We start from the raw sequence: 12,793 nt of genomic DNA on the forward strand, positions 1-12,793 counted from the left end.
CTAAACAGAAGCCCCGTGTACACCGCCAACCCGTTCACATCTCTAACCGTTTTTCTCTAACCCGCCGAGGATCAAACTCTGGTTATTGGCGACTCTGTTTTGAGAAATGTGAAGTTAGCGACACCAGCAACCATAGTCAATTGTCTTCCGGGGGCCAGAGCAGGCGACACTGAAGGAAATTTGAAACTGCTGGCTAAGGCTAAGCGTAAATTTGGTAAGATTGTAATTCACGTCGGCAGTAATGACACCTGGTTACGCCAATCGGAGGTCACTAAAATTAACATTGAATCGGTGTGTAACTTTGCAAAAACAATGTCGGACTCTGTAGTTTTCTCTGGGCCCCTCTCCAATCGGACCGGGAGTGACATGTTTAGCCGCATGTTCTCCTTGAATTGCTGGCTGTCTGAGTGGTGTCCAAAAAATGAGGTGGGCTTCATAGATAATTGGCAAAGCTTCTGGGGAAAACCTGGTCTTGTTAGGAGAGACGGCATCCATCCCACTTTGGATGGAGCAGCTCTCATTTCTAGAAATCTGGCCAATTTTCTTAAATCCTCCAAACTGTGACTATCCAGGGTTGGGACCAGGAAGCAGAGTTGTAGTCTTACACACCTCTCTGCAGCTTCTCTCCCCCTGCCATCCCCTCATTACCCCATCCCCGTAGAGACGGTGCCTGCTCCCAGACCACCAATAACCAGCAAAAATTTATTTAAGCATAAAAATTCAAAAAGAAAAAATAATATAGCACCTTCAACTGCACCACAGACTAAAACAGTTAAATGTGGTCTATTAAACATTAGGTCTCTCTCTTCTAAGTCCCTGTTGGTAAATGATATAATAATTGATCAACATATTGATTTATTCTGCCTAACAGAAACCTGGTTACAGCAGGATGAATATGTTAGTTTAAATGAGTCAACACCCCCGAGTCACACTAACTGTCAGAATGCTCGTAGCACGGGCCGGGGTGGAGGATTAGCAGCAATCTTCCATTCCAGCTTATTAATTAATCCAAAACCCAGACAGAGCTTTAATTCATTTGAAAGCTTGTCTCTTAGTCTTGTCCATCCAAATTGGAAGTCCCAAAAACCAGTTTTATTTGTTATTATCTATCGTCCACCTGGTCGTTACTGTGAGTTTCTCTGTGAATTTTCAGACCTTTTGTCTGACTTAGTGCTTAGCTCAGATAAGATAATTATAGTGGGCGATTTTAACATCCACACAGATGCTGAGAATGACAGCCTCAACACTGCATTTAATCTATTATTAGACTCTATTGGCTTTGCTCAAAAAGTAAATGAGTCCACCCACCACTTTAATCATATCTTAGATCTTGTTCTGACTTATGGTATGGAAATAGAAGACTTAACAGTATTCCCTGAAAACTCCCTTCTGTCTGATCATTTCTTAATAACATTTACATTTACTCTGATGGACTACCCAGCAGTGGGGAATAAGTTTCATTACACTAGAAGTCTTTCAGAAAGCGCTGTAACTAGGTTTAAGGATATGATTCCTTCTTTATGTTCTCTAATGCCATATACCAACACAGTGCAGAGTAGCTACCTAAACTCTGTAAGGGAGATAGAGTATCTCGTCAATAGTTTTACATCCTCATTGAAGACAACTTTGGATGCTGTAGCTCCTCTGAAAAAGAGAGCTTTAAATCAGAAGTGTCTGACTCCGTGGTATAACTCACAAACTCGTAGCTTAAAGCAGATAACCCGTAAGTTGGAGAGGAAATGGCGTCTCACTAATTTAGAAGATCTTCACTTAGCCTGGAAAAAGAGTCTGTTGCTCTATAAAAAAGCCCTCCGTAAAGCTAGGACATCTTTCTACTCATCACTAATTGAAGAAAATAAGAACAACCCCAGGTTTCTTTTCAGCACTGTAGCCAGGCTGACAAAGAGTCAGAGCTCTATTGAGCTGAGTATTCCATTAACTTTAACTAGTAATGACTTCATGACTTTCTTTGCTAACAAAATTTTAACTATTAGAGAAAAAATTACTCATAACCATCCCAAAGACGTATCGTTATCTTTGGCTGCTTTCAGTGATGCCGGTATTTGGTTAGACTCTTTCTCTCCGATTGTTCTGTCTGAGTTATTCTCATTAGTTACTTCATCCAAACCATCAACATGTTTATTAGACCCCATTCCTACCAGGCTGCTCAAGGAAGCCCTACCATTATTTAATGCTTCGATCTTAAATATGATCAATCTATCTTTGTTAGTTGGCTATGTACCACAGGCTTTTAAGGTGGCAGTAATTAAACCATTACTTAAAAAGCCATCACTTGACCCAGCTATCTTAGCTAATTATAGGCCAATCTCCAACCTTCCTTTTCTCTCAAAAATTCTTGAAAGGGTAGTTGTAAAACAGCTAACTGATCATCTGCAGAGGAATGGTCTATTTGAAGAGTTTCAGTCAGGTTTTAGAATTCATCATAGTACAGAAACAGCATTAGTGAAGGTTACAAATGATCTTCTTATGGCCTCGGACAGTGGACTCATCTCTGTGCTTGTTCTGTTAGACCTCAGTGCTGCTTTTGATACTGTTGACCATAAAATTTTATTACAGAGATTAGAGCATGCCATAGGTATTAAAGGCACTGCACTGCGGTGGTTTGAATCATATTTGTCTAATAGATTACAATTTGTTCATGTAAATGGGGAATCTTCTTCACAGACTAAAGTTAATTATGGAGTTCCACAAGGTTCTGTGCTAGGACCAATTTTATTCACTTTATACATGCTTCCCTTAGGCAGTATTATTAGATGGTATTGCTTAAATTTTCATTGTTACACAGATGATACCCAGCTTTATCTATCCATGAAGCCAGAGGACACACACCAATTAGCTAAACTGCAGGATTGTCTTACAGACATAAAGACATGGATGACCTCTAATTTCCTGCTTTTAAACTCAGATAAATCTGAAGTTATTGTACTTGGCCCCACAAATCTTAGAAACATGGTGTCTAACCAGATCCTTACTCTGGATGGCATTACCCTGACCTCTAGTAATACTGTGAGAAATCTTGGAGTCATTTTTGATCAGGATATGTCATTCAAAGCGCATATTAAACAAATATGTAGGACTGCTTTTTTGCATTTACGCAATATCTCTAAAATCAGAAAGGTCTTGTCTCAGAGTGATGCTGAAAAACTAATTCATGCATTTATTTCCTCTAGGCTGGACTATTGTAATTCATTATTATCAGGTTGTCCTAAAAGTTCCCTAAAAAGCCTTCAGTTAATTCAAAATGCTGCAGCTAGAGTACTGACGGGGACTAGAAGGAGAGAGCATATCTCACCCATATTGGCCTCTCTTCATTGGCTTCCTGTTTATTCTAGAATATAATTTAAAATTCTTCTTCTTACTTATAAGGTTTTGAATAATCAGGTCCCATCTTATCTTAGGGACCTCGTAGTACCATATCACCCCAATAGAGCGCTTCGCTCTCAGACTGCAGGCTTACTTGTAGTTCCTAGGGTTTGTAAGAGTAGAATGGGAGGCAGAGCCTTCAGCTTTCAGGCTCCTCTCCTGTGGAACCAGCTCCCAATTCAGATCAGGGAGACAGACACCCTCTCTACTTTTAAGATTAGGCTTAAAACTTTCCTTTTTGCTAAAGCTTATAGTTAGGGCTGGATCAGGTGACCCTAAACCATCCCTTAGTTATGCTGCTATAGACGTAGACTGCTGGGGGGTTCCCATGATGCACTGTTTCTTTCTCTTTTTGCTCTGTATGCACCACTCTGCATTTAATCATTAGTGATCGATCTCTGCTCCCCTCCACAGCATGTCTTTTTCCTGGTTCTCTCCCTCAGCCCCAACCAGTCCCAGCAGAAGACTGCCCCTCCCTGAGCCTGGTTCTGCTGGAGGTTTCTTCCTGTTAAAAGGGAGTTTTTCCTTCCCACTGTAGCCAAGTGCTTGCTCACAGGGGGTCGTTTTGACCGTTGGGGTTTTACATAATTATTGTATGGCCTTGCCTTACAATATAAAGCGCCTTGGGGCAACTGTTTGTTGTGATTTGGCGCTATATAAAAAAATTGATTGATTGATTGATTTTGGGATATGGGGATGTTTGTTTTATGTTGGTCTGCAGCTTTGTTCAACACTTTGAGGTTTTTTTTCCTTCATTTAAAATACTTTACAAATGTATTATTATTATTTAGGGCAGCACAGTGGATTAGTGGTTCGCACTGTTGCCTCACAGCAAGAAGGTCATGGGATCGATTCCCACCTGTGGCCTTTCTGTGTGGAGTTTGAATGTTCTCCCCATGTTTATGTGGGTTCTCTCCGGGTGCTGCAGCTTCCTCACACATCCAAAGACCTGCATGTTAGGTGAACTGAAAACTTTAAATTGACCCTTGGTGTGTGTGTGTGTGTCTATATGTGGCCCTGTGACAGATCGTCGTCCTGTACAGGGTGTACCCGCCTCACCCTCCATGACAGCTGCAATGGGCTCCGACCCCTGATGACCCTTAATTGTTGTAAGCGGGTACAGAAGATGGATGATTATTACTAAATACATGGCACTCGAATAAGATGTCAGAAGTCAACAAATATGATATGAACACATCTATAGTGACATTACAACTCATTAAAAATATATAAGCCAAATAATTTAATTCATACTTTGTAATGTTGCTGTTTGCAAAAACAAAAACATTAATGGACTGAATTTCTGCAACACTTTTTACCATCTGATACACAAGTTCAAAGAGCTTTTGGCCGTTTATTCAACGTCCAGACGTTTAATAAACTTTCAATTTCAAGCCTTTTTTCCAACATTTTTATTATAACCATTTTATTAAGAACTTAGTGTTAAAATGCTCCTTTTTTAAGGCTCAATTAATGATCATAACTTTTTTGTTAAAACCAGCAACACAAAGTAGCCTTGCTAGTTATGCTCTAATCAAAGAGGTTATATATGAGAACTAGAGTTCACACTCCCAACACTGTCCACTAAACGTGAACGTCCCTTCATGGACAGCGACATGACGTCTCCTAACCAGACAAAATATTGACGAGAAGTTCCGAGATGTTAATCCATTTTCAATGGGGATTCACGACTGAACACACTCAGAAAAACACTCGCAAAATACGTGTTAAAATGTCATTCTGACCTGGATATCGAGCCAGTAAAATTAATTAACATTAAATCATTGTTATGTGTCGGACGCAGCTCGGAGAACCGACCAGCGTTTGAAGGACCCAGTATGAAATAAGCAGAGCACGGTACAAAGGGTAACTGAATTTAATACATAACAGTGATACAAAAATAACAAAGTGCGGTCTGGCGTGGTGCGCTCCCAGCAGCGCTAACGGTCCGGAGCCAGAAGCTGTTCGGACCCAAGGACCCCGCCGACACCCCCCAGGTGGCCGCAACAAACCGAGTCTGTGAAAGAAGGAACCATTATGTGAGTCCACACTCTACACACAGAGAGAACACTTAAAGGTGTACAAACAGCAAACACTTCCTGGCTTGATTACTAATCAGCTTCCCAACCTGCAGGCATGGAACATCCAGTTCACAAAACTCCACTGCAGTGGAAGCCGATACATGACTAACATACAGCTCAATATAATAAAGGTGTGAGGGACACCACATTTACTGACTGTATAAATGTTAGTCACAAAATCTAACGTACCTCAGGAAGTGTGCTGACGAGCGTGAGACCTCACCCCCTCCTCTTTCACAGACCGTGCATCAAACCCTGGACGTTCTCTGCATCCACTGATGATGAGATGGCTCCCGAGACGACGATCTCACCCGTCTGGTCACAAGGTCGTGTCTCTGGCAAATACACACTGTATACTCCAGTCTTAAATGCCACCATGTTCCAATCCATATAGATGCACCTCAGCTGTGAGTCCTGACGAGCCGCAGGTGATCAGGGTGAGGTCCTGATAACCTCAGCAACACAGCCACTCAGTCCCAAATGCAAGCCACCTGGAAGGAAAAACAAAAGACAGAAACAAAAAGGCAGCCAGGCCCCCCAGCCATACAACAATCATGTCAGGTAAGTATTAAACTTACTCTGACACACACACATTCACAAATATTAGTGTTGAAAGTTACATGGATCTGATCTGTTCCAAGCTGCTGCTGTGTCAGGCAACGCGCGGCTCCTAAAACCATTACTATATATATATATATATATATATATATATATTTGCACAAATATCTTTTTATTGACCCAGTTTCATTCATGAAGTCAGTGGTCTGTGTGTGTGTGTGCACATTTCTGTGTGTGTGAGTGACTGTAAGTAGCACAGTCATTATAATCTCCAAGCAGCTGTTTATTTTAATGTGCAAATAAAAAAAAAATCCTCGGTCTTGTCAACCAATTTTAATCACTAATGACAAGTATTTTAAGTAGACATCGGTCGAGCAGGAGAAAATATCAAGTAGACATAAGCTAAGAGTTAATGGTCTGTGTCCACAGACGACACAGGCAGGAAACATACACCTGTTTATCAACCAAATGTCACAAAATGACAAGAAGAACCAAAACCACTTAATTATGGAAGGAAATATTGTCTCTTTATCCTCCGTTTGTGGTTTTGCCAACATGCACAGCTTTCCGGTATATTCCACCTGTTTCTTGACGAGACTAACTGAAATTCTATGAGCGGTGCTCAGTAAATTGTCCAGAATTAAAATAGCAGGTGGGACAGTCTCTGTCTGTCTGTATAGACATTAGCAATGCTTGTATAGACCTGGTCTTGTGTTTTATCTCCTCTGGTTGCACATTTTACATCACGATGGAGTTTATGGAACATTGTCTTAAGGTCAACATGATTGAAATCTGTCCATGAGCAATGGACATGTCCTCTGAACGTGGAAGCTTGGCTCACCTCTTCTTCTGTGGTTTTGACGCTTCAATGTCAGCAAAGTCCAGCGGGATGAATAAAATGTATCAATCCAGGAATGTACTGATAAAAGGATTTTTGGCCTTGGTGTGTTGACTTGTGGAGACTTGGTGTACAGTGTAGATTTAAATACAGTCGCTGACCACTTCTGCAATGGCTCCGCTTTGAATCTTGAAACAACGAAACAGTGATCCAACCCACTGCTTCATTGGTTCATTGCTTTGCAGCTTTTGAAAAGCGGCAAGTCCACTTCTTAACCCCTCTCAAAGCCATTTAAAAATATCAATCGTGAGTAACTTTTGTGCAGATTAAAGTCACTAACTGGGACTCCTCTTGTTGCGAGAAAAAAAAAAGAAGAATCGTCCTCCGTTCCATTTGTACCCATCCAAACACTGCGCCACTCTCTGCTGAGACAGAGTCCAGTCGGAATTAATAACTTCAAAGCGAATCGCTGTTTAAATCAAATGACACCTCTTTCCAAATGTTTTAACAGAGACAAATGGTAAATGGACTGCATTTATATAGCTCTTTTCCATCTGTATCAGAGATACAAAGCGCTTTACAATCATGCCTCACATTCACCCCAATGTCAGGGTGCTGCCATACAAGGCGCTCGCTACACACTGGGACCAATAGGGATAGGATTAAAGGCCTTGCCCAAGGGCCCTTAGTGATTTTCCAGTCAGGTGGGGATTTGAACCCATGATCTTCTGGAGTCAAGCCCAACACCTTAACCACTAGACCATCACCTCCCCAGACAACAGACTAAAATGTTTTTTTTTTCCTCCCAAAAATGAGATGTCCTGACGTGCAGCACAGCCATTTGCAAGAGTTCAGCTCAGAGGTGGTTGTTGTCAGTTCAGGAGCTCCTGTTATTGTCCGGGGTCCCCACAGCGCATACAGTCAGATCTGCATAGTTATTTGGCACAAGTTGTACACTGGATGTCCTTCATGATGCAACTCCTGTTATACCTGGAGAAACACACACAGCCACTCGTGTGCGGAAGAGTTCTCCCATCCAAGTACTAACCAGACGCTGTACTGCTTAGCTTCTGACGGGATCAGGCTTTACACAGAGCAGACCGGCTGCCAGCTCAGAGGTATGGAGTTAGATTTGTGCCATTAATGTCTGAAAGGAAATGCTTTTGAAGAAAAAAAAACTACAGATTTTGTTTATTTTTATTTATGTCCAGAGATCAAGGATCCAGTAACCAATTTCATATTTATTTACTTTAAGACTCAATAAAATGTTACTGACATAGAAAACCTGTAAAACCTACTTGTAGCACACAGAAAATTCACAAGAGGTATCCATAAGGGAATTGATAAGGAATCAGATTGATAAGTGCTTGTAGCCAAGTGCTTGCTCACAGGGGGTCGTTTTGACCGTTGGGGTTTTACATAATTATTGTATGGCCTTGCCTTACAATATAAAGCGCCTTGGGGCAACTGTTTGTTGTGATTTGGCGCTATATAAAAAAATTGATTGATTGATAAGCGGAATCGATAATGGTATTGATAAAATTTCATCAATACCCATCCTTTGTTATTTATGTTATAATGTTTTAGTAAAAGTCAAAGATGTTTAAATGTTAAAAACAAAAAACTATGTTTAAAATATGACAAAAGACAAAAATAGAATAGAAAGTTCTTTAAAAGCACATTTAAAATGTTTGAAAACGGTGTAAAATGTGTTAAAGAATAGAAAGTTTAAAATGTTGACAAAGGCTGTAAAATGTGTAAATGCAAAAACAGTCCCTTAAAAACACACAAATACTTTTAAAATGTGTTCAAGATGTGTAAAAGAATAAAAAAACACAAAGATATTAAAATTGTGTGTATGTTTATCATGGGGGGGGGGCAGCTATTTATTTGTTCTCTGGTTGGGGGGGTGCTCACGGCTCACCCTCCCACACTTTGAAAACCCCTGCTTTAAAGCTTACCACTGTTAATATTCCTATTAAGATTACTACACATAGTTTAGTTTATTTTAGCATCACCGTAACAAAGACTTATAAAGACCTCGACAAAAACAATTTTAACAAACTACTGGTTGAGGTTCAGCGTGACTTCACTTAGTGGTCAACTCTTCCTCTCTCATTAATGAGAGAGGAATGATGGAGTGATACTGTCTCACATTCATAACAGTATCCCGGACACCACCGACCTCCTGCAGTACGCCTACAGGCACAACTGGTCTACATCCGACGCCATCGCCGCCGCCCTTCACATCTCCCTCTCCCATCTGGAAAATAAAAACTCCTACATTAGGATGCTCTTGATCGACTACAGCTTCGCCTTCATCATGGTCACCCCCCACAAACTGTTAGCCCTCGAACTTCACCCCTCTCACTGTTACTGGCTTCTCAGCTTCCTGACTAGCACACCACAGTCTGTCAGGATCGGGAGAAGGACGTCAGCCACTATCACGACCAACATGGGGACCCCACAAGGCTATGTCCTCAGCCCCATCATCTACACCCTGTTCACCCATGACTGCGTCACTTCCCACCCCAACAACACCATCATCAAGTTTGCCAACAACACCGCCGTGATAGGACTCATCACTGGCAGAGACAAGGTGGCCTACAGGAGGGAGGTGGACAGTCTGGTGGCGTGGTGTGGAGATAACAACCACACCCTCAACACAGACAACACCAAGGAGATGATAGTGGACATGAGGAAGGAGAGGAGGTATCATCAGCCGCTGTTCAACCGAGGTCTTGAGGTGGAGAGGGTGAGGAACTTCAAGTACCTGGGGGTCCACATCAGTGATGACCTCACCTGGACATTCAACACCACACAGGTGGTGAAGAAGGCTCAGCAGCAGCTGTATTTCCTGAGGAGACTGAAGAAATTTGGGATGGCACCCAAGATCCTCAGCAACTTCTATAGCTGCATCATTGAGTCAGTCCTGACCACCTGCATCACTGTGTGGTATGGCAGCTCTACTGTGTGGGACCGCAAACGCCTGCCAAGAGTGGTAATGACTGCATCTAAGATCACCAGGACCCCACAACCCTCTCAGCAGAGCATCTACCACCGCAGAGTCCACAGGAGAGCCATCTCCATCATCAAAGACCCCACTCACCCCCAACATGGACTATTCACACTCCTCCCCTCAGGCTGCAGGTTCACAACTGTGAGATGCAGAACCACCAGGTTCAAGAACTCCTTCTTATGTCTGTCTTACTGGGAGTATTACAACTTTAGTGAAACTGGCCCCACCTGGCTAAAGATGGAAAAACACTTTTGTAGTCCTGGGTCTCCATCCTCCTTGATTGGTGCATCACTACCCCTGTGCTTTAATTCCACAAGTATTAATCCCACAGTAGCAGATGAGCCTCTCCAGTCCAATCTTGTCCAACATCCTGTTCTCTCCATCATTGCAGGATGCTACGTTTAGTGTGTGACAATGTAAGGGTTTAGAATATTAAAAAGGATTTTTTGAGGGCACATTTGTTTCTTTTGCGATACTGTCAGAAAAGTACAGCCTGCCAGCTTCTCATGTCTTTAGATATTTACAGGTAAGATAGTTTATTCAATCATCCTCCCCTGGGTTTCCAGTTAAGCCTCCTTGTAATGTTATTGATGAGCTCATGTCCTTTGACCCAACCAGAAACAAAGCCATTTCTGTCATGTTGAATCTAATCTCATATAAATTCACCCTCCTCTCTTGTAATTAAACAATCTTGGGAGCCAGATCTTCAAATTACATTTAATGAGGCAGTATGGGTTGATGTTTTGAGGAACATTCATTCATCTTCAATCTGGTCAAGACATTCTCTTATTCAATTTAAAGTGGTTCACCAGACACACCTACACAAATCAAAACTCGCCAAACTTTATCCTCAAATTGATCCAACGTGCAATAGATGTAAATCAGGGGAAGCGACTCCGATACATATGTTTTGGACTTGTCCTAAAATCCAAATATTTTGAAAGGACATTTGTGAAGCACTTTCTACTGTCCTTGCAACAAAGATAACCCCACACTGGTTACTTTTGCTTTTCTGGGTCACCCCTGAAGGACTGGGTTTACCAAGTGGAGGTTGTAGAGTTATTGCCTTTTCAAATCTCTTGGCCCATCGTCTCCTCTTAAAATGGAAGGAAGCTGCCCCACCCATCATATTACACTGGATAAAAGATGTGCTGTCTAATTTAAAACTTTGGGACCCCCAAAAAAAAAAAAAAAAAAAAAAAAATCAGGTGTGTGATAAAGGGTATCGAAAATAAATTTTATAAAGTTTGGAAGCCTTTTTTGATATTTTTGACCAACCATCGACACAGGTTTGGGAGTAGTTTTTGTTTAATAATTTTTTTTGGAATGATTTTGGTTGGTTATGTGTATTTATTATGTTTTTTCGTATTCTTGTTTACATATAATTGTGTGCCTTTAAAGTGGCGGTAAATCCACATGTTCTTTGTTTTAAGGTGGGTTTTTTGCATGTGTATTTTTGTACTGTATTTTTATATCATGAAAAGTTCAATAAATATATTAAACAATAAATAGAGCTCTACAAGGAAGGCAACATTAGGACTTTACAGCAGGACACGGAGCAGGAGATTAGCGAACCTGCAGGCCTTACGACTAATGTGGACATGTACTCCATTAGTGGGGGGATTAGCACAGAAAATCCACCATGGTGATAGTGCAGTTTATGTGGCGGGGCGGGAAATTTGTCTAGTTGAGACTGTGGCCTGTTTCTGCAGACGTGCCCATAAAGAGCACAGAGGGATCCTTTTGCAAACTTAATACTCATTACTTCATTGGACGACATTAAAATTGAGGATGCCCCACTGGCTGTTCCTGCAACATCAAATATTTTGTATCTGATACCAACATCCTACGTGGAATTTCTTAAACCCGAATGCAATTTTAAGCATCTCATATATACTACTCTCAAACCACCCTCAAATCCCAATAGTCCAATTTCCAACCCAACTGAGGTCTTTAGTTTGGGTCTCATTAACATAAGGTCAATATCCTCAAAATTACTGTTGATAAACAATCCAATTATGGAACACCACTTTAATATGATTGGTTTACATGTAACCTGGCTTAAACCTACTGCTATCATCTCCTTAAATGAAGCCTGCCCACCAGCGTACACGTGCCTTGTGATATGAATCAAGGTGGGGTGTTGCTCTAATTGATAAACCTGAGTTTAGCTTATTAGCTTTTGGGGTCTAAAATATAAACTGTTTGAACATCTAACTGTGCACTCTGCTCAAGATACTACGTATATCCAAGATCAGAAGAACAATTAAGTTTACAATCTCACTGCTATGTTTACTGGAACAAAAACCTTATTTAAGAGTGTGGCGACACATCACCTCTTCAACTACGAACCTGATATATTAGCATCACTTTTGGAAAATGACCAGTCAGTAGTGTAGACAGCTTAAACACAGCGCTCACAACCATACTTGTCATGACTGCTCCATCTGTATTAAAACCATCCCCCACCCAAAGCACAAATGCCTTGGTTCAATGATTACCTATGTGGCCTCAAGCATAAGGAAGCATAAGGCCAGAGGTGTAGAACAAAAATGGAGTAGTTCAAAACTAGAAGTATTCCACCTCATGTGATGCAGTGCTATTCTAGACTATAAGCATGTACAACTGGCTACAAAGTGTGGCTATTATTTTGATGTGATCAAAAAACAATTCAAAGTTCCTGTTCAACACAGCGGCAATACCTATTCATGGACAACCACCTGTAAGTTACTGTCCTTTTACAGGCCAAGATTTTTTACATTACACTGAGAAGAAAATAGATGACATTTGGTTCAATATACAGAACACTGTTGTTTACTTCCAACTTTTCATGCATGCACACAGGCTGGTAGGCAGAAAACACCAGACTCAACAGACAGGCAGCCAGGCCCATCAGAAACTGTTTTCATTTGC

This window comes from Thalassophryne amazonica, unplaced genomic scaffold, assembly GCF_902500255.1.
Source record: "Thalassophryne amazonica unplaced genomic scaffold, fThaAma1.1, whole genome shotgun sequence".
NCBI lineage: Eukaryota > Metazoa > Chordata > Actinopteri > Batrachoidiformes > Batrachoididae > Thalassophryne > Thalassophryne amazonica.